Source organism: Strongylocentrotus purpuratus, unplaced genomic scaffold (assembly GCF_000002235.5).
Source record: "Strongylocentrotus purpuratus isolate Spur 01 unplaced genomic scaffold, Spur_5.0 spur5_scaffold_7, whole genome shotgun sequence".
NCBI classification, from domain to species: Eukaryota; Metazoa; Echinodermata; class Echinoidea; order Camarodonta; family Strongylocentrotidae; genus Strongylocentrotus; species Strongylocentrotus purpuratus.
The window spans coordinates 8,528,187-8,554,918 of NW_022145613.1; the positions used below are offsets into that span (position 1 = coordinate 8,528,187).

Below are 26,732 nucleotides of genomic sequence, written 5' to 3' on the forward strand. Positions count from 1 at the left end.
TAGGGGTAGTAATGATGGTGATGGTGGAGATGGTGGTGGTGGTGGTAGTGGTGGTGGTGGTGATGGTGGTGTTGTTGTTAGGGGTAGTAAAGATGGTGATGGTGGTGTTGTTGTTAGGGGTAGTAATGATGGTGATGGTGGAGATGGTGGTGCTGATGGTGGATTTGTTGGTGATAGCAGTGCTAGAGATGGTATTGGTAGTTGAACTAAGGGTAGTGGTGGTGGTGGTGGTGGTGGTGGAAGTGGTAGTAATGGCGGTAATGGTTAACTTTGATTAAGGTGTTGGTGGTGGTAATGGCGATGGTAATGGTAATTGTAGTAGTGGTGGAGGGATAGTGGATTTGGTGGTAGTAGTGATGGTGCTGATGGTTGTGGCAATGACAGTTATGATAATGATGATAGAGAAGGTGGAGAAGGTAATGTGGAGGTAGTAGTGACAGTGCTTGTTGTCGTGACAAGACGATGTCGATGGTGGTGTTGGTAGCGTTGTTGATGATGGCAGTGTTAACGGTAGTACTAATCAAAGCGGTAGTAAGAGTGGTGGTTAAGGCGGTAACTGTTAATGTGATTAAGATGGCTGTTACAGAAGCCATGGCAGTGAGTGTTTTTACGTGCAGTCATTGGGGTGTTAGCATGATGGTAATGTTATTTTCATTCCCCCACGGAATTGCAAAGATCTATATGTGAAACAAATTTCAAGTATAAGAAATTACCCGGATTTGTGACATAGTCCGTCAAAAGAAATTGATATTCCCATAAGCAATTCACCGTATTGCATGTGTGTGAGTGCGTTGGGTGTTGAAGTTTTACACACAAAGCCTATCCAAGGGTGAGTAAGAAAGGGAGAGGTAGAGAGAGAGAGAAAGAGGAAGAGAGAGAGAGAGAGAAAGGGGGAGAGAGAGAAAGAGAGAGAGAGTAAGAGAGAGAGAGAGAGTTAGAGAGAGAGAGAGAAAGAGAGAGGGGGAGGGGATGGAATTTGCCATATTGAACTGGTTTTTAAGATGAGTGCAAAAGTGATATAGATGTGTAAATGATTGGTGAATTAATAGTGAATGTGGAGATGGTGGTGGAGGTGTCGGAGTTGGTGGCAGTGGATATAGAGGTATATGGTGGAACCGACGGTTTAAAGTTGCCGATTATTTCTAAAATGATAAGATGTTTTCTATATGGAAGTGGCAGAAAGTACCAGCGGGTATTTCGGCCGGGTTTTTCGGACCTCTAAAATAATTCATCAAAGCTCATATTGAGATTGTTTACAATCCCATCACACCCACTCATCTCAAAACATTTTTCTTAAAAGCCGAACCCCCCTCCCCCCCCCAAAAAAAAAAGGACATAAAGAAAAAGAATAAGAAAAAACCGAGAAAAAAACAGAAAGAAAAAATAGGAGAAACGAAAATTAAAGGCAAACAAAGCCTTGATGATGCTTTTTTCAACCCCTGCTTCTATCATTTTAGTCTATGTCTATCTTGCTTTTCTACCCGTTGTCATACATTAGACACGTATTTGCCTTAGTGGTTTTACGCTATAAATTGAATGCTATTTAATTGCGTCTGCACCATTTTATGGCTTTCAAATTTTACAATTTTTTCCGTAAGTTTATAAACAGTTTTTGTTTACATTTCTTTTAAGACGTAATCATCCACCCTGAATTTTCGGAGATGCATCATCCGTTTAGAAGAGGTTAAATGAAATACAAAGTTTTATCTATGTAAATCCTTTGAGGGAATACAATCATGAATAATCTCTACTGTCTACTAATAAAGAAGGATGTGACTAAATACTACATTCCGACAATAAAGAGGCCTAATAATATTGAGTGCGCTTTGACATATCCGTTATCTCTTCCGCCATAAATCGAATTGTGGGTATCTCGCTTTATTAAATCGAATTTACTATTATTTTGTTATACAAGACTGCCACTTTCTGCATCATCATAATCACCATAGATTACTCCCATAAATGTTTAAAGCCATTAAGTGTCGACATGCTGCACAACTGTAGTAGCTTTATGAGCACGTATACACTAACCTATAAAATAAAGGAGTTAATTAATGATGTTCATCCAACACAACATTCTCAGGCTCTGCTATCCTGCATAACCCCTGTACAGACCGACCATTAATAATTCATTTAAATTCACACGCGTCTTGAAAAGGACGCACAACCACCAACCCGTAGGCGCGTACTCGTCAATGATTCCGACTCGGAATTGAATATTCGTTTGACTTGTATTAGCCAACGAAATCTAAACGACACATTATAACAGGGGAGGCGATAGAGGTAATTATCAATTAGAAGATCCGAAGGAGATTTGATTCAGCGATTACGTGGCATTTTTGGACCGATGTCATTAGCAATCGTCCAATTTGATTCGAGGTAAATGTCTTGTGTGTACTTTCTTTTATAAGCCACGTCTACTTTATGCATTTTACTAAAAGCTGCGAAGAATACATGGGATATTTGTTTATCTAATTAACGTGGCTGTCCAGAGATTGAAAATGTTCATTATTTGTTTTCAGCCTCGTTCTCTTCCATTATTACGCTATATCCATCTACCCCCCCCCCCTCTCTCTCTCTCTCTCTCCCCCCTCTCTCTCTCTCTCTCTCTCTCTCGCCTTCTATTCAATATCCATAGTATCTGTCCCTCTTTCTCTCACTAAATAACATTCTTACACACTTTCTCGGTTTCTCTCTACCTCTTTCTTTCTATTTCCTTCCTCTCTTTCTCCCTACCAACCCCCTCTCTCTCTCTTTCTCTCTCTGTCTCTTCCACCGAGCCAATCATTTGATATTAAAGTTTTGTATGATTTACAATATCCATTAAATAAAGCCAGAAAGTTTTCATCTCTGTAATCACCGACAGGTAAAGACTATAATTCAAGAACCTAAAGATACCGAGTGATAAAAGAAAAAAAAATGTTTTCCTCCGTCTCCATTATCTATTTTGGTCCCGGTCTTTTATCCCAATCCTCTCTCTCTCTCTCTCTCTCTCTCTCACACACACACACACTTCCCTCGTGTATTGTATCTGTTTTGCCTTGAACTGTTTACTTAAATGCAAAATGGGTCAAAAGATATCAGAATATCTACCTTCTGACTTTTACAACAAGAATCTGATTACAAAATACAAATTTGACTGAAACACCTTCATTTTTCTCATTTGATTTCGATCGATGTAATATCCTGTTAGATGCTGCAAATTTCTCTAATGACAATTTGTTGTACAACTCCATCAATTTAGATGGAGAATTGATGTTGGCAATTTACCATAGTTATGTGTAAGCGTGGGGGTTAAAGGAGTACTAGTACTGTGTATGTTATAAAGCAGCTTCATCTTGGTGTGTCTATATTCTTTCTTTAACATGTTTTCAAAATATATGATTATGAACTTCAAACATATGTTCTGGATTATTTAAATTAATGTGTTCTATCGTAAATACATAAAGAGAAGGAGAGAGGATGAGAGAGTAGACACGAGCGGAGAGGAGAGAGAGAGAGAGAGAGAGAGAGAGAGAGAGAGAGAGAGAGAGAGAGAGAGAGAGAGAGAAGCGTAAAGTAAACGTCAAACGCAGCGAGTAGAGAAAGGGTATAACGAATAAGGTGAAACAAAAAATGAAATCAATGAAAAGTAAAACACAAATTGGGTAGATATCAATGACAAAAGCCACTTTAAAACATATTCTAGGCCTATTTTAAAGTAAAATAATTTGAAAACCCCTCTTGGAACACGTGTACAGGTGTTTCCGCGGTGCAGACGATTTCGTTCGAGAACGACAAAAGGGCGGTAAAACACGTCAAATTAACTTCACAAAACTCGAACACTAGAATTAACAAAAGTACATTATGTAGAACCGAACATTATGAAATGTGTACGATAGAATCGTTGTTTCTTGTATTGTCTTTTGTAAAACTGTCTGAAAACATGATAATGAGAGAAAGAGAGAGAGAGAGAAAGGTCGCCACCATTAAACATACGCGAATTGATAAATAAACTATCGGAAAAGCTGTATAATGGGATTTATACAAGACAACACATATAACCAGCAGAGTGACTTAACAAATGAATCTGTTGAACGTGCCCCAATTAGATTATTTCAAGGTGTACTGTGTTTATTGGATTCGTGCGAATTAAATTAGCTGTTGATGCGATTGTTTCGAAGCTGGCTTCTTAGTCACACTCACCTTTAAAGTGGCTTGTGATTCTGTAAAAGGGGTCAGAGAAAAAGATGATGTTAGTGTTTTTTTAACCGAATTTTGTTTTTGAAAGAAGAGTTTATTACGTAAAATTAAAGTTGTTTTTTGCTTCTTTTTTTTATAAAGAAAATAATATTAGATAATTTGGGTACTTCTTATTTACAAGCTCGGATCATTAATGATAAGATGGGTAGCAGAATCCTTGCAATCTGATTGGTCAATTACCATGTAATTATTTTTACTGGACGCACGCGATATCGGCGATCGATACCACCGATATCCTTTTTTTTTGTAATAATTTTTTTTTATATAATTTTTTTTTTTTAATGATTTTTTGATAATTTTTTTTCTTTCTTTTTTTTAAATTTCATGATAAGTTAAAAATCATGCGTCCCGGGTAAAAAAAATCATGCGTCCGGTAAAAAAAAATCATGCGTCCGGTAAAAAAAATTACCGGACGCATGATTTTGCCATGCATCCGGTAAATCTGTAAAATAACAAAATTTTGTAGTTTTGACAATTTTTGGGGCCTCATCTTATAAAACAGATGATGCACAGGTTCAATTCGTGGGTCGGTGGAATTGTGTGCACGCGGTACCTTTAAATTTGGTCTAAAACCATTCAAAGGTACCTTGTGCACACAATCCCTACCGACGCACTCAAACCTGTGCATCATTATTTTGTATACTCTCTAATTCTAATTGCGGGACATCCCAGCAGATTGACACCCCACGTGACCGACATAAATCATAGTCTCATGGCTTTCAGCCGTTGGTCTCGTGAATGCAATCTTCGGAAAGCTTTTCAGAAGATCAATAACATAATAATATTGAGCGTTTCTACTGCGCTCTTTCTGATATTTATCTTAACAGAAAACAACAAAAACGAAATCAACATAAGAGCGGCTCTTGTCGGTCTCACACGTGATGCAGCCTTCTAATGGTGAACAGTTGCATTTACATATCGTGTCAGAAATACAAACGACAAACTTTGAATACCACGTTGAGCATTTAACATTTGACTTTCGATTCAGAAAAGAAGATTTTAAGACTTTTTACATAAATTTAATTTCCACTTTGAGTATCAACTCAAAGTTGAAGATCGTTTCAATGTAAAATGGCATAGGCCTACATGAAAGAGAGGTAATACATTGCAAAGTTAAAAGAGACCGACATTCGAATCTGTATTATCAGATAATGGCAAAACGAGGCACTAGAAATGAAAAGTCGGATTTGTCTGTGGATGTTAAGCTATTTTCTCAACTTGTAAAGAAATGCTCTCGCATTCTCCCAAACTGTTATTAAACAGACGAAGATACAGACACGTGGTGAGAAGGACACTGGTAATGGTGCGCCGATTCCTGCAAAGTGTCCTTTTATATGGCCCGCACCAAAATGTAAGTTAATATTCAAGTTGATCCAATGTGGAAATGTAAGATTATTTTAGATAGAGTCAGTTCTACATTATGTACGGAGATAATCATTTAAGTGTAGAGAGAGAGAGAGAAAGAGAAAAGTGGCACCAAATCTATTGTGCTCTTTTCCATTCCCCACCTAGATATTTCATTCATTTTAGTCATGCAAGTCAAAACGCATTAATGGCGGAGGAAATTCTCCTGTCGCACGTCTTGTAAGGAGCTTAAATACCACTACTCTGACCTTTCTTAATTGATGATAATCACAAAAGGATTGGAATGGAGGATCCTTTCTCCCGGGGGTAACAAGGAAGGCGTCATATGCGCCATTTTGTTGAGCTCGGATTATAATCCTCTGAAATTAATTAACGGCGGCGGCTTAATGCGCACGAGTAATACTTTGCGGAGACTCGATCGTGTCTCTGTTAATATGGAGAAAGGTGTTGCATGAGCTTGCTGTTACCGAAGAGGGCGAATTAGAGTGGGGCGTAAACGCTAACAGCTCTAACTGGTTTGAAGAACTTTTAGACTATTTATCCAGACTCCATATCTTCGGATTTCTAACTTCTGATGCTTATTTAGGCAATAGGTGGTAGGTTTTGATAAACACTTTCTGTTTGACTCATTAAGACAGTATGTTTGTATACACATGTACGTCTTAAACAATATCACCAATGGCATTTGAAATGGGGACAATACTGATTTAGGCTTTAGCCCAAAGTTAAAATGTAGGCTAACAAATATTCTAGTGTCAAAGTTATCTCTACTTTCAGTAATGAACGTATTTCACTTTATAGTAGTTCTCAAAAAGAGAATGTTTTATATCTTTAAAAGCCTTTAAATGCATTTGTGAGTGTAGATATTTTTTTAAACAATACTTTGAGGATGTTGCCAAATTAAGACAATTTGCGTATCAGTACAAAGACTCAGACTCACAAGCACACGAAAAAGGTAGAATTCTGAGAAGAAAAAAAATTACGTCATCCATCGGCAGTCACTGACCTACATTTTAAGATGATAAGAATATTAATTCGTATAACTCAAATCAATATACTGGTTTAAAAACTACTGATGCGATGTGACTGATTTCTATATATCGCAATGATTCTTTCAACCCCAGTTAAACAAAACTGAGGTACAATTTCCTTTTGCACGCCTTCCAAGGTCTTCGTGTCATAGGGACACCCGGAACGCCACTCAGCCCAGCCTCTCCGGTGTTCCACCATCCAGCACCCCACTCGCGACCAGTCGTGCGTGTTACGAACGACGATTCGAAACAGACGTTAGATAATTTCCTTCTAATTTGCCCCCAACGTCCCTGCGCGCGCCGTAAGTCGATCACCCCCTCCAAGCCCTCGCCTGTATTTCCCCAGCCGCGTAAAATCCTTCCGAAAATTAATTTTCAAGATTTTTCTTGTTCCAAGCTTACGGTTTGCACAAGATAAACAAGGGACTGAAGCTTTGTCTTCATAAGGATTAGCAAATCGACCCTCAACCATCCTTGATTGCGATGCACTTTTCTCGACTCCGTCATCATCATCATCCTCGAAACAATGATAAATCACTTCGCATTGCCACGCCTAAGATTTCTCAGCAGGCATTAATGGTTGCCTGCACAACCACTGCAAATGAAATAATTGTCTTGCTTGCGGCGATGTTCATATTCTATTTACTCATAGCAGCTTTGCTCTAGGTGAGAACGTGCTTTCTTTATAAGACGTTAGAGTGGACTTGTTATAATCATAAATCATGATATGCATAAAATGTCATGATATAATTTTGTCAAATTATTTGAACAAATAATAATATATTTCATGATCCTCTCATTGCAAATGAAAACGGGTGAAGAAAAGTAATCCAGATTGGAAGTTCGTTGGAAAATGATTAATTACACACACACATAAAATTTTGTGTACAAAATATAAATATTCTGCAGGCAGAATAGAAGTACATAAAGCTTGAAATTTGTGTGTTTTGTATTAAAGAAGGGGTGATTTTTACGATGACTTTATAAACATTTACTTGTTCTAAATCCTTTGCTTACTCAACGAAAGCTGCAGAATCTACGTTCAACAAGCCTGATGAAATACGGGCGATATTGATAGAAATGGCATGACGCTATCAACTTTTGAATTGAGACACAGGAAATGCCTCCAGGGGCACGGTAAGTTTATCCGGGGGTAGTTGCCCGGGATTATTGTCCGTGGTAAGTGTCCTGGGGTAGCTGTGAAGGTATAGTTGTCCATGAATAGTTTTTCTTCTGGGGTACTTTCTCAGGGATACTTTACCGGAGTTACCTTTCCTTGGGGCAGTCGCCCAGCGGATAGTCATTTTCGATTCGGAAGTCAGCTTCAAAGGTATACTAGGGACTTTTCGATTTGCACGTAGACATAGTGGACAGCTACGTGTGACGTCCTTTTAAGGCACTGGCAGTGCCTTAAAAGGACACCACATTGCCTTAAAAGGACGTCACACGTAGCAGTCCACTATGTCGAGGTGCAAATCGAAAAGTCCATATAGTATTATTATCATTATGATTGAGTGTTTGACGTCACCTGTGTCTGGGAATGGAGAACTGACTCACTGTAAACCGTCTGGTCTCTCATCCTGATATAATGACCAGATGGACCACTTCACATCGGGGTTTCTCTAAATCTTCTTACACAAAATATGGTGCAGCAGGTTCTTATATTATTAATTATAAAACCTATAAACTGCACAAGACGAGTATTAAAACCAATCAATATTGGACCCATAATCATATTAAGCTTGTCATGTACATACAAATTCAATGTACATTTAAATTTAAAAACAATTCATGTTTTATATGAAAGGTTGGTAGTTGTTTCCTTGTGTTTTCTTCCTACTTCTAATAAATAGAGGTGAAAGGAACTGGCAAATAATTCTCCGCAACTTTTCTGTTTCCATTTCTGTCTAGTTTTGCTCTGTATTTTGTATCATGATATCAATGATAGCTTAAACTTCTCCACAAGCAATCGTTGCACATAGGATAATTCAAATGATAAAGATAATCACATCATACAAATTTTGATTGCCGATAGGAGTTGTGTCAAGGTATTACCTGACTTTATCCTCATCCAATTTTTTTTTCTCGACAAAAATTATATGTATTTTCACCATACGCGAGCCCAAGCCCCAACTGACCGGTCAATTTAATCTAGACTTTTCCAAATATATCACCAACATTTTCATATATGTGATATTTTCACCACTTTGCATTGACACAAAATGCGTAATAAGCATACACCCTGTCATAAAGTCCACGATCGATACTATTTCATAAAATCGAAAATGTAATTACGGTTTTGTCGTCTGACTAATAAACTTGCTTTTCCAGCATTTAACTCCCTTGCCACCGGAACTTGAGCGTTGGTATCGTTGCGTTGAGAGGTGTTTGAAAAGAAATCTGATGTGATTATTTCCTCGTCATGTTCAATAAAATTGATGTTGATCACGGTGCCAAGGGCTGTCTAATTCAATGTCGGACGAGGGGTCAGGGAATGTTAAGGTCCAGAGGGATAAAAGGGATAGGGAGAGGCGGAGGAGGAGGGATAGAGAAATTAGGGAGAACAATGAAGAGGAGAGAGAAAGAGAGGAAGGGGGACATAAATGATTTAGGAGAGAGAGAGAGAGAGAGAGAAAGAGAGAGAGAGAGAAAGAAAAAGAGAGATGTGGACAGAGAGGGAACAGGAAGAGAGGGAGATAGAAAGAGTGAGGGGAGTGTGTGTGTGTGTGTGTGTGGGGGGTGTGTGTGTGTGTTTCTGTCAGTGTATTTCCGAGAGAGAGAGAGAGAGAGAGAGACATACAGAGAGAGGGAGAGAGAGAGGGGGAGCGCAGTTTCAACCCTGCATCTTTGGGGAATATTTTGGAATTATATCTTTTGATTGAAATGTATAATTCCATTATACTATCGTCTGACAAATAACACTTTGGCGTCAACCTTGTGATGTTCATATAATTACAAATATGTTTGGACTTATTTTACTTCGAGATAATTATTCGTTAAGATCACTCGCAAAATGTGGGATAGTAGTATATGATATGGTGAGGTGTACAACATGCTGAGGTACAGGTTTATAAGTAATGTTGTTCAGCTGTACAATATTTGGGGGCAATCAACGCATTGTCTGTGAACAGGTTTCCACAAATTTGAATGTTTCATTGATATATTATTTTTAATGGTCACATACTTTATTCATTGAATATTTTATTTATATATTTATTCATGGTATAATAAAACATATAATTAGAGTTGTATACATTATATAATATCACAAAAAAGCATAAAAAAGAAACAGTCAAGCCTAGATGAATACACTCGACAAGGCGGAAAATAATACAAATAACTATACCTTCACCCCCCAAAAATAGGATAAACATACAATGGAAAAAAACACAACGAACGTGTCAAATGTAAATTTGGGCACTTGGAACACTGACTCGAATATCATATAAGCCTACCATAATATTGTTAAGTACATACAGAAATACATTTTGTATAGTTTAAAAACATTGACTCTTAATTCTTTAATCAAGAGGAGATAAAAATAAACAATAAAATGTCTACATTGATTGTAAATGAACAAATTGTAACTCATAAAATTCGATTTTTAATATTCAGCCTGTGTGAAAAATACAAGGTATGTTAGACTGTTTACAATGTAAATACATTATTCCTCTTTTTGTTTTTGTTAATTGCTTAGACAAGGGCATAAACTTGGTCAATAGGAATCTTTTAATAGAAAAATTTACCGTAAAGGTTAATTTGTACTCTATATGAACTATTCTATGATTAAAATCTTATGAATTTACCGAAAACGTTTAAAGGTCAAATCCAATCCAAAATAAGTTGATTCCAACTAAAATAAATTATGAAGAACACAATGCTTTCAGGAGCTTGTGACATTCAAAGTAGTAGCAGTAATAGTACAGAGGTAGTAGTAGCAGTAGTAGAAATAGAAGCAGTAGTAAAAGTATGCTAGGTCCATGGTAAAAGCAAGATGACACGATGTATGAAGTGACCGACATTGAGTCGATATGGAAAATCACAGAGGAAAGATAGTTAAAAACTTGCCTCTGACATTTTATTTGAAAATGGAATTCCTTAATTGTTTGAAGATGAATCTTAAATCAATAATACGTATTAATATCTCGATGGACTTTCAAGACTCTCATCCCTACCACACCACGAAAATTAAACGCCTGGAAAATCAATTGAGGGAGTGAACGTGTCGAAAATGGGCGCTAAGTGCAGAGAAGCGTGTTAACTCCAAATTGAATACCAGGGACTTCTAATGGAAGAAACAGATATTGGATAACATTAAATAAAACATTTTAAATCTCCACGCCTTCATATAGTTGCTGCGATGGAACTGATAGAGTTGGTTGGGGGGGGGGGGGGTTGAATCCGAGGGGGCGTGCTTGAGTTGACGAGAAGAACCACTGAAACAATAATATTACATCTGCGAATGTGACTTGTCAAATTCAGGGACCCATCCTGTACTTTGGAAATGATAATAAAGAAGCTTGTTCTGATCAGCTATAGCACTTGTATGTGTAGCTTTAAGTGCATGTTGAAAAGAAGGATAGAGAGAGAGAGAGAGAGAGAGAGAGAGAGAGAGAAGGGGGGCTAGAAAAAAAGGGGACAGGATGAAAGGGGGAGTCAGAAGAGACAGGTGCAGTGACAGACTGACAAAAGATAGAAAGAAGAGAGAGAGAGAAATAGAGAGAGAGGGGCTGGAAAAGACATGGAGAGAGAATGTGGAAGGACAGACAAGACTTTTTTTTCAATATTAAAGGAGTGAAAACAAACAAAAAAAAACTAAAGGTATTGTTCATTCTTTTCATTGCTATAACTCAAAGGTCGTTAAATAAATTATTTTAGACTCATTCTATCATTGTAATTATTCTTCGGTCTCCATTTGACATGAAAACAAGAAACCTTTCAGAGTTAGAAACAACGGGGGAATATTTGCACGATCCTACAGCGCGGTTGGACTCCAAAACTAATTTTCTGCGTTTTGCATTGTTTTCATGGCGACACGGCGAGAGGTGAAGAAAAGACAAATTAATTTCAATCCACCAACAAAGAAACAAGGCCATGAAAATCCCGAAAGATCTCCTCGAATCGTGGCGAGCAAATGCCAAACTTTCTCCTGTTTCAATAATAATGAGCAAATAATCACGAAACAGGAGAAAAGGAAGACCCCAAAACCCGTCACAGCGTGAGATGTGATTTATTTTCCAGAGACCCGCTCATTTCGGATCAATTTTCCCATCAGGCCTCTGCAAACAAGGCAACAATGCCAAGTCAAATGGCTCGAAAAAGGCGCTTGCCTTGACTTGCGTAATTTGGCGCAGGTACATGCGTTTCATCATTAAAGCGAAATTGCGGGATAATTCCGTTGGGGGCGGGAAGGGGCTTCGGGGTTTAGATGATCACGTACGAAGAAGAGAAGGTTGGCCGAGGTATTGGAGGAAAGGGACTTCAAATGGGCCTTTGATGAGGTTTGGAAAATGACTGTTGTTTGCTACAAAGGTGAATAATAATAGAGTACTAACGAGTGAAAATTTGGGCCCTGGGAAATAACATGAGCTATAATAATTATGTTGTATAGCATTACCTTAGCATAATCGTAGCTTTATCACTTTTTAAAGATCGCTCAGTGAAGTCTTGCTCCATCTTTGTAGTTTTTCCCTCTTCGGTAGTTCTTAACACTCCTCTTGTTTTTGCTTGTACCACTTTCCATCATCTGTCATTTTCTTCGTCTTCTCCATCATCATCTCCACGCTCGTTTGTTTTCTTTTTCCTTTTCTTTTTTTAAGCATCCTGTAAAATTGTCTTCTCTACCTGATTTTTAGATTTTCCCTTTTCACGTTTGTCCTATAAACTTTGGCTGTATAGGATTTTGCCTTACCAATCAATGTGATTTGAATTTTGGTTTACCCAGCTGTACTTTCAATATCCATTATACACTCTAATTTTATAATCGAAAGTGAGACCAAAGAGGACGGAGAGTAGTTTCAAACGGTACATTTACATTATAGCATATTGCTTTCAATATACTGGATCCAACAGTATAAAGGTTTAATCCAGCATATCGAAAGTGTAAATAAACAATTTTTAAGAGATTGTCCCTCCTTGGCCTTTGAAGGTACTATATTTGCAGGTCAAACAAATGAAAATATAAAATACCACCGGCATTTGAAATACATTACTTGAAAATGGCTTTTTTTTGTGTGGGATAATAACGACCATTAGTTGTCGAATCGACATAGGCCTAATGATTGCAATCACCTAAGTAATAGTCTGATTTCCAGACCCTTGTACCGAATGATCGTACGTTATGTGCTGCACAAAGAATTCAAGCAGTTTAATTTTGGCCATTACAAGTAGTGGGTTATTGATGTAGACAATTATTGCTCATGTACCTGTTACAGCTCATTTTTCAGTCAGTCACTCAATAGTGTCTGACATGTCTAGTGACAGTGAAGTCTAGAAAGTAAACGGGTTTCCTTGCATAATTGCTAACGTTTAAATATCACAGATAGGACATATTCATAATTCCTGCACAGTTCTACAGAATTTGATGTTGGCTGCAAAAGAGACATATTGTCTTTAAAATGTTGTTTTGGGGAGTGTATAAATTCAGAGTGATTCCTTAGCTACATGAGGTCACTTTATCACCATCAGCTAATTTCAGCCGGTGTAGCATGGGTCCATCCAGGGGGAGGGGAGCTGGGATATACTTTTGGGGGGATTCGCTTTAAACGGGTGGACAGAATGCAAGAGAACGAGGCCATCTATAATCGAGGGCAGGGTTAGGAGGGGTTTATCGTCTTCTTTCTACCATGTCTACGTTGCCCCCCCCCCCCCCCCTCCATTTCCTCCCGTTTCTTACCTCCTTCTCTCCTGTCTTCTCTCTCTCTCTCTCTCTCTCTCTCTCTCTCTCTTCCAATTGGATTATGGGGTGGCGCCTACCCTCATGCCCCCTTAGATATATCACTTTCGAGTTATACCATAAGCATTGATAATGATATTCGATACCCAGAGGTGTATTGTAAGTTTGTTTGGTTTTCTTATTATTCTTTTTCAGAAAGCAAAAGGAAGTTTCTTGAGTACTTGGGCGCAAACCGGAGCAGCATAAGAAGTGAAAAACATTACTATATTCAAGATTAGGCTCATGGTTAACGGTTGGAAGGATACCTTATTGACATAAGGTAAGGTATGTTGTGACAAATGACCCAAGCTGATTACTGCATGCGTAGAGGTGCGAGTAAAAATCATTTTACTAATTGGCTCGATGCCTAATTTACGAGACATTCCCCTCCATCAGCTTTCTTCATGGGCGAGCAATGCATGCAGAAGCCATGAGTATCATGTCTATGGTTTGTTCAAATGAGAGATACGAACAGAAAGAGAAGAGAGAAGAGAGAATGTAGAGAGAGAGAGAGAGAGAGAGAGAGAGAGAGAGAGAGAGAGAGAGAGAGAGAGAGAGAGAGAGAGAGAAGGAAGAAGACGAGAGTACGTGCTGCATCATTAAAAATGATTTGTGGAAGTGATATTTATTGCCGATGGAAACGGTTAATGTCCCGGACTTTTGAGGTAATAACCATGTCGCAAGATCTACAAATTTACCCCCCCCCCTCCCCTTCTTCTTCCCCTCCCATATCTGTAGGCACACACACATGCACACACACACACACACGCTCTCTCTCTCTCTCTCTCTCTCTCTCTCTCTCTCTCTCTCTTATTCCCTTGCTCTCGCCCTCAGAACCCTCATCTCCTCAGACTTGTTTTTTTTATTTCTCCTTCTTTATCTCCTATCTTGATTTTTTGTTTCATATCTCCCTTCTCATTTTCTACATCCCTTTCTTTTATTCAATCTCTCTCTCTCTCTCTCTCTCTTACCCCTCCCCCAGTGCCTCTTACCTCACTGTCTCTCCCTCTCTAACCCCGCCCCCCTTCGCGTTATCTTCCATTTTCCTTTCTCTCTCACTGACAATTCCCCCACCCTTCTCTTTCTACACCATCAAGTCTTCAATTAAAATTATAACATGGCCTTGTAAATGCTTTCATGTGCTACTATTAAATATTTTCCTCGATATCATGACGAATAGATTCATCAAAGGATACAAGACCTTCGTATGTAAAGGGGTGTAGCCAGCAGCTACTTGGTCAAGGGAATAAAGAAAGAACTTGAAACTGTTTCCAGTCGTATTGGAATGCAGGATGTAAAGCAGCAACAATAACAAACAAAATCATCATCAACAACTAACAATACCAGCAGCAAACAACGAGAAAATACATCAGTTCTGATAATGAAAGAAATCAATTTACTAAGAGAACAAGATGAAATTAACTCTAACTCGACACAGTTATAATTGTATAAAGACATCAAGTAAATGATAACTGTTTAACGAATGCGATAAAACCACAGCAAATAAATAACTCGGTCTATCAGGATAACAATTTCATAACGAGTTCCTTTTCATGATGGTGGACTTTTTAAATATTTGTAGTTTTCTGCAAGTTTCCCTTAAAGATACTATGTCCCTTATGCAGCCAACATCAAGAACTTTGCAGGAATTATGAATATGTCAGAGTTAGCAGTGTCCTAATATTCAAATTATGCAAGGAAATCCGTCTACTTACTAGACTTTACTGTCAGACACTATTGAGTGACTGACTGGCTTGTTTTCTTCTTTGGTAATAATATTCATAAAATGAGCTGTAAAGGGTACATGGGCATTTGTCTACATCAAAAACCCACTTCTTGTAATGGCCAACACTAAACTGATTGAATCTTTGCGCAGCATAAAACGTACTACCATTCGGTACAATGCTCTTAAAAGCTCTAAGTCGTCATTTTCCCACTTAAAGATATTTTCCAGCCCCCCCCCCCTTGTTTTTTAGGGAAGTCCTGAATTAGTATTATCTTTCAAATGCCGTTGGAATTTAACCTTTTCATTTTTTGGCCCTGCAAATGGGACATAGTACCTTTAATCTATTTACATATTGCTGTTCTAGACAATCCTATAAAATTAATTAGTATCAATTACATGAAGGCCTATAGCAGAGTCGGACGATTTCGAATTAATCTTTGACAGTGTTGTCGAAATCTGTTATCACGATTTCCAAAACTCTCTATTACCTCTTTAATGGTACGCAGGTAAAGAAATGACAAGGAATTAAAATAGGGACGTGGGTCTCCGACATGAATTATAGGAATTGTAAACATCATCATGCCCAAAGCTTTTAGGGGGTATATGAAATGATACTAGGTTGATATAGACATGATAGAGGCAAGATAAGATGACAAAGGTACAGATACACTGTGGAACAATCGTACAGAAAATTGAAGTGACGACGGTCGAAGCTGAAACGTTGGTGAAGAGAAGACAGAAAGACAGTGGACGACAGTCAGATATGGAAAGATATGTATTTATTGGTAAAGTATGAATTGAAGAAAAATGTGTAAAAACGGAACAGACATTCCGCAAATTGATTTGTAGGTATTGTTTCTTTCGTCTGTGAAGTTTAGTCAAATGCTTTGAAAATTGTACAAATAGGCCAGTGTTCATGTACATTTATATTGTCGTTTGGTTGTATTCTGTATTCTTTGTATTATTATGACATGTTTGTATTCTTTATTATGTATCATTAACATGACATGTAAATGTGTTGTACTCTCATACTCCAGAAGGGGGTCACAAGAGTCAATAAATTATATTCTATTCTATGTACAATTGTAGATACATGCTAAGGTTACAAAAAAAGGAGGGGGAAGAAACAGGCAAAAACGAAGACGAAAGAGAACAGTATGGAGAGAGGGGGGTGGAGAGAGAGGGGGTGGGGAGATAGTGAGAGAGACAGACAGATGGAGGGAGACCGAGAGGGAGAGGGGGAAGAGAGAGATCAATAAAGAGGTAAACTACACACTCAAACTTACGTCGAGGGATGGCGCTACACAAGAATGTATGGAGGATGACATCAAGCATCAGCACTTTCAAATCTCACATTAATTTTGTCCTTCTCATATTTATTTCTCTCCCTCCCTCCATCCCTCTCTCTCTTTTCTGTCATCACTCTTTCATGCCTTTATTCAATCACTCTCATATTTCCTCTCCTTCCAACCCTCTTTTAATTTCTCCCTTTCTCCCTCTCTCTAGCTTTTTGATTTCTTTCTAAAAGTTCATGAACAGTACCTTACCATATTCCTCACAATTTCAATTCAGAATTCAATTTCTACTTTACCCTCATGAAAACGAAATGTTAAGTGCTAAAATATCACAGAACTATCACAAAGACACACAGGCTTAAATATTGTTCTGAGTTTTAATTTTAATAAATATGATGAACACAACATAAATTGTTTTTTTGAAACAAATAACTGAAAGAGAAATCCTTTATATATTGTCTCTGCATTAGATAATAATAAATAAATGAGGCAATTGATTTTATTGAATTAGATGTATACCGTTTAAACTATTGCACATTTATTTGATTTGAACGTAACCAGTATACAGCATTTAATTCTTGTGAATCTGAAATAAAACATTTAAATGTGGTGTACCTCAAGGTTTGATATTAGGCCCCCTTCTTTTTCTACTGTAAAAACGATTTGCATTTATGTTCCAGTGTACCAACATTTTATTGCAGACGATATGAATATATTCTTGAAACACAACAATTTTAACTATTTGGAACAGACTATGAACTCAGAATTAGATAAAGTAAACAAGTGGCTTTTAGCCATTAAATTATTACTACATTTTTTTTTATCAAAAAAATTATGGTAATCATATTCATATGTACATGCACAATGCACCGATTCAACTGAAGATATGAAATGGAAATCACAATTTAACAAGATATCTAATGTAATATCCAGATGCATCAGAGCTATAAACAGATTGAGTGATACTATACCTAACTTTGCTTTATTGATGTTGTACAATACTATGATTTTACCTCATTTGAACTATGGCAACTTTATATGGGGATCATGCAATAAATATCTGCTAGATAGATTATTAAAACTATAAATAAGAGACGTTAGAGTAATATCACATTCTAATTCACGCTCACATAGTATGCTATTTTTAAAAGTTTAACAGTTTTACCAATTTATGAATTGTATGTTCATAATTAGGAATATTCATGCTTTTATTTCATAAGAATTTATTACCAATGTAATTTTGCCATACATTTCAGTTAGTTCAGTTTATTTCACATCCAATAAAAAATTTACAATAATATAACATTCAAATTACAATAATATAAAATGCAATATATATAAAATATGTAATGAGATAAGAACAAATACAACAACAACACTACAAAATAATGAATGGGTAGAGTAGGGATGTGAGGGGCCAAAAAACTGAGAAAAGGCCATTGACCTATCTAGGCTGGTCCCCTTCTTCTACAAAATGGCAAAGAGGAAAATGGCAGATGTAAACATTCCAGAGGTAATAATGACCAGGTAAGATGGCTCTGTCTACCATTTCACCTGCTCGATATTACATATGTTATCATCAAGAAAATATAATACATTTCAACAGCCAGATGAAAGGTTCCAAGGTTACTATGGGCTTAGTAACCTCTAATAAATTTTGATTGAGAAAGATTACTAATTACCATTTACTGTTTGTATTGCCTATCAATCTGTGGATGTAGAATACAAGGAAGAGGTTACTCTCTCCTGATGCATGGACAAATTGTTGTTTTTGTTCCTCTGTACTTTACTTTTCCCCCATTTTTCAGGTGCATGCAACCAACATGAACAGGCAGACCCGGTGACACACAGGCAGACTATCCCCTCTCTATAAAGAAGCCCTCTCCTTCAAACAGAAGGTAAAGTTTTAACATGCTCTTATTGCTCTATAAGGTTTAGTCCTTCTTAAAAAAATGTTTGAAACTCTTTTCTTTAAGATAGTTTTTGAGAAAATAAAATGAATGAAAGAGTGAACACAATTCAAGTTGAAACTTATATCAAGAGTTTCAGCAGATTTTCAAGAACTGACAGGAACTGGCATTTTCTAATGATTCCATTTAATGACCCATCCCAGAACTACTATTTCTCTTGTTACTTTTCACCCATTTAGTTCTATCCAGGTGCACGCAACCAACATGCACAGGCATAACCGGTGCCGAACAGGCAGACTATCCCCTCTCTCCCAACAACCCCTCTCCTTCAAACAGAAGGTAAGGTTTTAACATTCTCTTTAAGTTAATCTTAAACTTAAGTATCAAAGAAAGAAAACAAATCTTTCTTAAAAATAACCACCTTTATATTATCCATAGTGCTTTAAATGTTCTTTATGCACCAGCCCACCTTCAACATATTGAACTTTGAGAAATATGTGGTCAGGCTGGGAGGAAGTTACGATGTAATTAACAATGTTTTGAGAGATTTCATGAAGTAACTTTGGTATTACCACTTTCATTTCTGTACAGAAAATGAAATCGTCCCAAAAACGTTCTTTCTTTTGGAACCAAGAACAGTAATGGAGCTGATCCAACCTGTAGGACCACGATTAAAATTTCTCAGAGAACTGCAAAAGCTGAAGGTGCAAGAATTGTAAAAAGGAGAAGAAAGAAATTTTAATGAAATTAGATGATCTGGAAAACCAAGCCAGGCGAAGCAACCTTGTGTTGCATGGTGTCTCCGAAGTCCCCAAGAAAACTCTTATGAAACAGTGAGAGCATTCTTCAGTGATTTTGTTGGTGTTCCCCAGAACAATTATGCCATTGAACGGTGTCATCGCACCCCCACCGTAATTAGCGACCAGACAGATGGAGCAGCAATGAGGCCAAGGATCATCCACTTCGCTTTTTAAACTTAAGCCTCTAAGGAAATGGGATGGGAAGGTGTTTGTCTCGGAAGACTTCACTTGTCGTGTACTCCAGATGAGAAAAGAGAAGATGGATGTACAGAAAATGAAATCAACCCAGAAACGTTCTTTCTTTTGGAACCAAGAACAGTGATGGAGCTGATCCAACCTGTAGGACCACCACTGAAATTTCTCCGAGAATTGCAGAAGCTGAAGGTGCAAGAATTGTTGAAGGAAAAAGTATAAAATAATGGGTTTTTTATGTCCAAAATGTGGTAATGTGGTCCTGGAAAATGAAAACAGCCTATTATGGCATCTCAAAATGGTTCATGAAATAACCATTGGAAGGGAATTCACAGAATGCATTGTATGTCGTCAAGATCAGAGTAAAAGGTACCTACTCAGGACATATTGCAATCTCCAAACAACATTTAACATTCCATGCTAGTCAAGAAGATCACCATGTTCCACAAGTACATCAAGGAATAGGGAACTTTGATGATGGAAGTGAATCAGATGGTGATGAATTGCATGTTTCTGCAGGTGATGAGGACGATATTGCAGATAAACAAATCGGGGATAATTTTGGTCAAGAAGAAGTGGAAGAACATACAGCTGTATACTACTTTCCAGATGACTTGCTCCATCTAGTGTGCCAAAACTGGTTGACTTTGACTAGATTAATGAATCATAACACTGATTAGATATCTAGTCAAAATGCCTGATCAGTTTTTCCTAAACATTTTTACTACAAGCTGGTCAAACTGCATAACTAGATCTTTCTCGTTCACTAGATTTCTACTTCTAGTCAAAATCTGTGACTAATTTTTTTTAGGTCAAAGTGACTAGAAAGAGTAAGTGCCTGTGGGATCCTTCTATCTAGTAAAATCTGACTAGATTGTTTTTAGAGTGTATATCCCCCCCCCCTGATTTCCCTGTTGATGGGTACCGTATGATTTTAGTATCATCAGTCATGAAGAACACACTATCTCTACCCCTAATCCTCCCAAAAGAGTCGAATCAAAAAGCAAAATTGAGAAACAAATGAGAAACAGTGGGGAAAGTTATGTGTCTCAAAAGTCAGGGAAACACATTACTGGAAGAAAGTCCCTAGAATTTTCAAGGTGCAAAGTAAAAAAATGTAAAGTCCGGAGGTTGAACTGCGATAAGATTTGCTTTGAAGACATGCAAGACATTCGCAGTGAAGTCTACAAAATGCAGGATCTACCACCACAAAGGAAATGGATAGCCAGACACACTTGAGGTGTCAACAATCCAAATGAAGGAAGGAAAAAATGAAAGATCTTGTACTGTCTCCCATCAAAAACAGGGGTTGATGAAAGGACTCAAGTGTGTAGGAAATTGTTCCTGACCACTTTAGGTATCTCAGATCAGCAGGTAAGTACTGCATTGTCAAAGATAGACAATGACACAGGGTTGCTAGAAGGGGAAAAGAGAGGCAAGAAATACTCATTTGAAAAGCCAGAAGAAATGGAAAAGATCAGGAACTTACAGCAAGTGCTGTCTTGCCCATTGGCTTTTAGTTCATCAATCCTGTATTACAAGCGCTAGTTTTCCACACACAACTTCACCTTCATCAAGGTTACAGGAATGGATACTGCTCTATGTGAGATGAGGTGAATGCAAAATATTCATAAACATGAAGAAGGGGCCCTATTCATAAAAATAAAATACTGGTAAGCAAACAAAATGATAACAAGAAAGGGAAATATTGGATGGGGGACACCTCCACGGAAGGAAGGGTTCCACAATATTAATGTCCAACTCACATGCTATGCCAAGTATGAAATAACTAATGTTTCAGCTCGCTGGCCTGGAAGCACACACGATAGCAGAAAGGACTCAAGTGTGTAGGAAATTGTACCTGACCACTTTAGGTATCTCGGATCGGCAGGTATTAGTACTGCATTGTCAAAGATAGACAATGACACGGTTAGCTAGGGTTGCTAAAAGGGGAAAAGAGAGGCAAGAAATGCTCATTTGAAAAGCCAGAAGCAAAGGAAAAGATCAGGGCCCACTTACATAAATTCCAAAGAGTTATCTTCCACTATTGTCTTTTGTGTCCTCCGACCTCACTAAATCAAAAATGTTTCAGATGTCTGTTAAGGAACATGGTCGGTGTGCTTCATTGAGCATAATTGCAATTTTTAAGAATTATATAATGAAGCGAATGCCAATGTTATGCATTCTTTTTGTGTTCCAATTCATTTGTGTTCCAATTCGCTGCATTCCAAATACACACATTCATTTTTGTTTTATATTCAATTTCATGTAATATCACATGTCTCACCGTCGACAATTATACTCACTCCTTTTCTTGCATTGAGTATTTCTACAAAATGGACAATGGCGCTCTTAGTTTATTTCTAAAATTTTGTTTATCTTTAATTAAAAACCTCTGTGATATGTTCAGTATAGATGAAGTTGATTGCATGTGAGGTCCAGTCATTGGGCAATGGTGAATTTTAAAAACAATCCACTGTTTCACGCACCATTTTCACTGTGTCAGGACAGATTGCGATTTCAGGCTCATTACGATACGAATTACGAATGGTCAGTCTGCTTGCCACTCTTAACACTCGACCACATGCTTCCTCTGTCCTCTGTTTCCTACCCGGGCACAGGAGGGCGCTCTGACAATTGACTCTCCCTGCTGTTTGCCGAGAACTTATACACTTTTAAACTCATCTTGTCTGGACATTGTAGATCAGCATTCCTTCACGAATGTGTCTTTAATCCCACAATGGTGAATTTTAAAAACAATTCACTGTTCCACACACTATTTTCACTGTCCCAGGACAGATTACGATTTCAGGCTCATTTCGATACTTGCCTTTACGGTTGTTAAAGGGAAACGAACCCCGAGATTTTTTGAGATGATAATTAATGAACAAAAATGAAACGAACAAACTGTGAAAGTTTGAGCAAAATCCGATAATGCGTTTAAAAGTTATGAATTTTCAAAGTTTCAGTAATACACGATCCTTACCCGCTCATGGGGATCCTTGGAGTCGGCAAATTCGACAGAATCTGTGATGTCATGTCGGACAATTTTCCATGCCTTTTGTACATGAAATTATCAAAAAATTGATAAATATCTAAATTTGAAATAAAGAATCAACATGAATCTTTTGTAGTTGTAGTTGCTCTCCTTCACAACAAAGTTGAGACAGAACTCCTTGATAAAATCAAGTTGAAGCCTGTCTGAATACTGCAACACTTGTAGAACATTGCAGTGGCCGATTGAAACCCATAGGAAATGAACACACATGTACTCCAGCTTCCGGAGTGAGAACTGTACAGAGAGTCTATACACATCCATAAGAAGTAGCAGAAAGTCAGTATTTCTATCATCAAAACCTTTGAATTTCCTGTCCACCTTATATAGGAACCAAAGGAGGACTTCAAAGGCTTCTGGTCTTGCATCAGGGATCAGGACCTGGGGCACAGGAGGTTGCCTCTTCTTACAGCTGGTTGCTCCAGTGGTGGTAGTGGTTGCACTGGTAGTGGTGCTAGTGGTAGTGGTAGTGGTGGAGGAATCACCCTCTTGGTCAGGCTGAACATTACTTTGGTCTCCTGCGAGTTGAGACTCCTTAGCTTGCTCAATCTTCAATCTCAGGTGCTGACACCTCGCTGCAATAATGGCTGCGTGGGCTGGTACAATTACATCATTCTCTCTGACGATGAATTCCACATCTGTAAACTGTCGGCCAAGGAGGAGTTTGCCGAAATCGTCCTTCATGGTGCATTGTGGGTACGAAGAGAACTGAAAACGGTACATCTCCGCACTTCGAATATTGTTATCCACTGTCCCTCCAAAGATCAACATGGCATCCCCTATAACTGAGGCAGCATGGAATAGTCTGCCTGAGGGAAACTGACTATCTGAAGATGGTTTGATAACACTCCATGTTCCATCATCAATTTCATAGCAGTGTAACTCGTTGGGTAGAGTGTTATCCGCTGCACCACCAAACACGTAGAGATGTCTGTCATGTGACACCATGATGTGACCATAGCGACGCTGAGGAGGGGGCGGGGTACCTTTCAAGATGTGATCTGATGAGATCTTCCGCCGTTCTTCTTTCTTTGAAGTCAAACTGATAAAGATCATTGGTGATCTTGGCACCGCTCTGCCCTGAGAATACAAACATACCATCCCTTGACACTGCTACTGGAAAGTTACAGCACGTTGGAGGGTGATCACCAGTTTGTTGAACCTCTTCCCATGACTTGCAGTCTCCATTCAGTGATACACACCACATGTCATTCAATCTGGCATTGCCATCATAGCCAGCAAAGATCCAGAGTTTATCTTGCCATACTGCTGCGCCATGGGCTGATCTGGCCATTATTTTTGTTGTTTGTTACATTGTTACTGAAAATTGTTTTTGTCCTTTATAATTCCTATTTCAGAAGATGACACCTGCTACTCCACCTCCACCTACAAGTGATGGACAGCCAGAGAATGTCAAGGTACATGACCAACTTATGTGTTAATCTTGAAAAAAGAAAACAATAGTGTACAGTGCCGTTGAACCTAGTCAGACGAGTCTTTGAGAGCCGTGTTTGTCCTGGGTTCTGAAAAGATTTATATACTTCACAACACACACATTGTGTTAGGAGGGTCAATTTGTAAAATTAAAATGTACAACCCAGATAGTTTTTCAGGAAGTAATTTAGTTTCATGACTCCACTCATTCATAGTGGTACCATAACCATTATTTTACTTCAATCAAAATGAATCAAAGAATGTAATAGTGAAATCATTATTTTTGTTGTTTGTTACATTACAATCTAAGTGATTGGTACTGAAAATTGTTTTTGTCCTTTATAATTCCTATTTCAGAAGATGACACCTGCTACTCCACCTCCACCTACAAGTGATGGACAGCCAGAGAATGTCAAGGTACATGACCAACTTATGTGTTAATCTTGAAAAAAGAAAACAATAGTGTACAGTGCCGTTGAACCTAGTCAGACGAGTCTTTGAGAGCCGTGTTTGTCCTGGGTTCTGAAAAGATTTATATACTTCACAACACACACATTGTGTTAGGAGGGTCAATTTGTAAAATTAAAATGTACAACCCAGATAGTTTTTCAGGAAGTAATTTAGTTTCATGACTCCACTCATTCATAGTGGTACCATAACCATTATTTTACTTCAATCAAAATGAATCAAAGAATGTAATAGTGAAATCATTATTTTTGTTGTTTGTTACATTACAATCTAAGTGATTGGTACTGAAAATTGTTTTTGTCCTTTATAATTCCTATTTCAGAAGATGACACCTGCTACTCCACCTCCACCTACAAGTGATGGACAGCCAGAGAATGTCAAGGTACATGACCAACTTATGTGTTAATCTTGAAAAAAGAAAACAATAGTGTACAGTGCCGTTGAACCTAGTCAGACGAGTCTTTGAGAGCCGTGTTTGTCCTGGGTTCTGAAAAGATTTATATACTTCACGACACACACATTGTGTTTGGAGGGTCAATTTGTAAAATTTAAATGTACAACCCAGATAGTTTTTCAGTAAGTTATTTAGTTTCATGCCTCCACTCATCCATAGTGGTACCATAACCATTATTTTACTTCAATCAAAATGAATCAAAGAATGTAATAGTGAAATCATTATTTTTGTTGTTTCTTACATTAAAATCTAAGTGATTGGTACTGAAAATTGTTTTTGTCCTTTATAATTCCTATTTCAGAAGATGACACCTGCTACTCCACCTCCACCTACAAGTGATGGACAGCCAGAGAATGTCAAGGTACATGAACACCCAAATGTTTCTATTACTTTAATGGTTATACTGTAAATGACTCTTTGTTTTAACATTGTATATTCTCTCATCTTTCAGAAATCAATAGCCTCTAGCTGTTCAAGTTCGGCATTAGAAGGGACAGATACACTGGTAGGTTTAATGAATCCTAAGGCATGTTTCCTTGATCCGTCTTAGGATCCGTCTGTACGTACAAACATATGTCTGCCCATTCGTACTTCTGTTCGTTTTTTTTTTTTTTTTGTCATTCTCGCAATAACTTTAAGACTTGAAACTTTGTTCAGGTATGCATATAGAAATCACTGTGATTCATGAAAATTGGGGTCATGAGGTCAAAGTTCAAAGGTCACAGAGATCATTGGATATCGGTGATAACTCAATGGTTTGACATAGCAACTTTAAATTTTGGTTCTGTATGCGTATAGGATACACAATGTTGTGAGTAAATTTTGAGGGTGATTTGGACAAAGGCCATAGAGATTATTTAACACATGAATTAGTTCCTACTTGCAATAACGAAATGGCAAATTATTGTCCGATTAAGATCAAATGCAAATGGGAAGCACAGTGATCTGTTAACATTTTTGGTTCATTATGCTAAATATCAAAGGTCATTGAAAGCAATATGACTGAAATATCATGCAAAACTACCATGTGTATAAACTCGAATATGTATTTCACCCGAAATGTCAGCAGGCTACTAAATGGAGATGTAACGCACACTTTATTTCTTGTTCTTTAACCCATTCAGGATGAATGAACACATTTTGTGCTTTGGTTCAATAACTTTATGATTCAAGGCTCTAAAAAATACAGACATCCATGAGCAGAAGTAGAACAAAAATCTACACAAAATCTGACCAATGTTATTGTGTAACCATTAGTCGTTCGATGTAGAGAATTTTTAAAAATAGAATAATCACTAAAATTGGCAACACAATAATCAGTTAGAAGTCACTATTTTTCTACATCAATTGGCAACTTCTGACTTTTAAACACATTTTTCAACAATCGAGATTCAATTTGACCGATATATTGTAATAATTGGATTTAAAAATCTAATGTTGCCAATTTTAGGAAGAAATAGTGGTTGAATATGATCTAAAATTATTCCTGTCTTGAATGGGTTAACAGCATGATCAGTGCATGTACAAGAAGATCATGAAGAAAATGAGAATCAAAAGTCATCATCCTTAAAAGGATATGTGTGGGTTGTGTGATAACTACACCAATGCTGTAGGACTACATTGTACACAAGGATTTGCTTCATATAATTCACAGGGGTGAAATTGCCGAAGTCAGACAAATAAAAGCCCAGTCCAAACAAGAAGCTAAGACAAATGACAAAAAAGAGGTGCCACATTCGACTTGCAGCAAGTAATTTTTAAAGGAACATTTCTGTGACATTGTTTATGAGGAGACAACTCACATTGTCGTTCATGTTGGAACAAAC

General features: G+C 37.6%; 1 pseudogene; it reads right to left on the reverse strand.

The window, feature by feature from the left end:
* Nucleotides 1-16,951: 16,951 nt before the first annotated feature.
* On the reverse strand, nt 16,952-23,874 carry LOC105442818 (annotated as a pseudogene).
* Between the last annotated feature and the right edge of the window lie 2,858 nt (nt 23,875-26,732).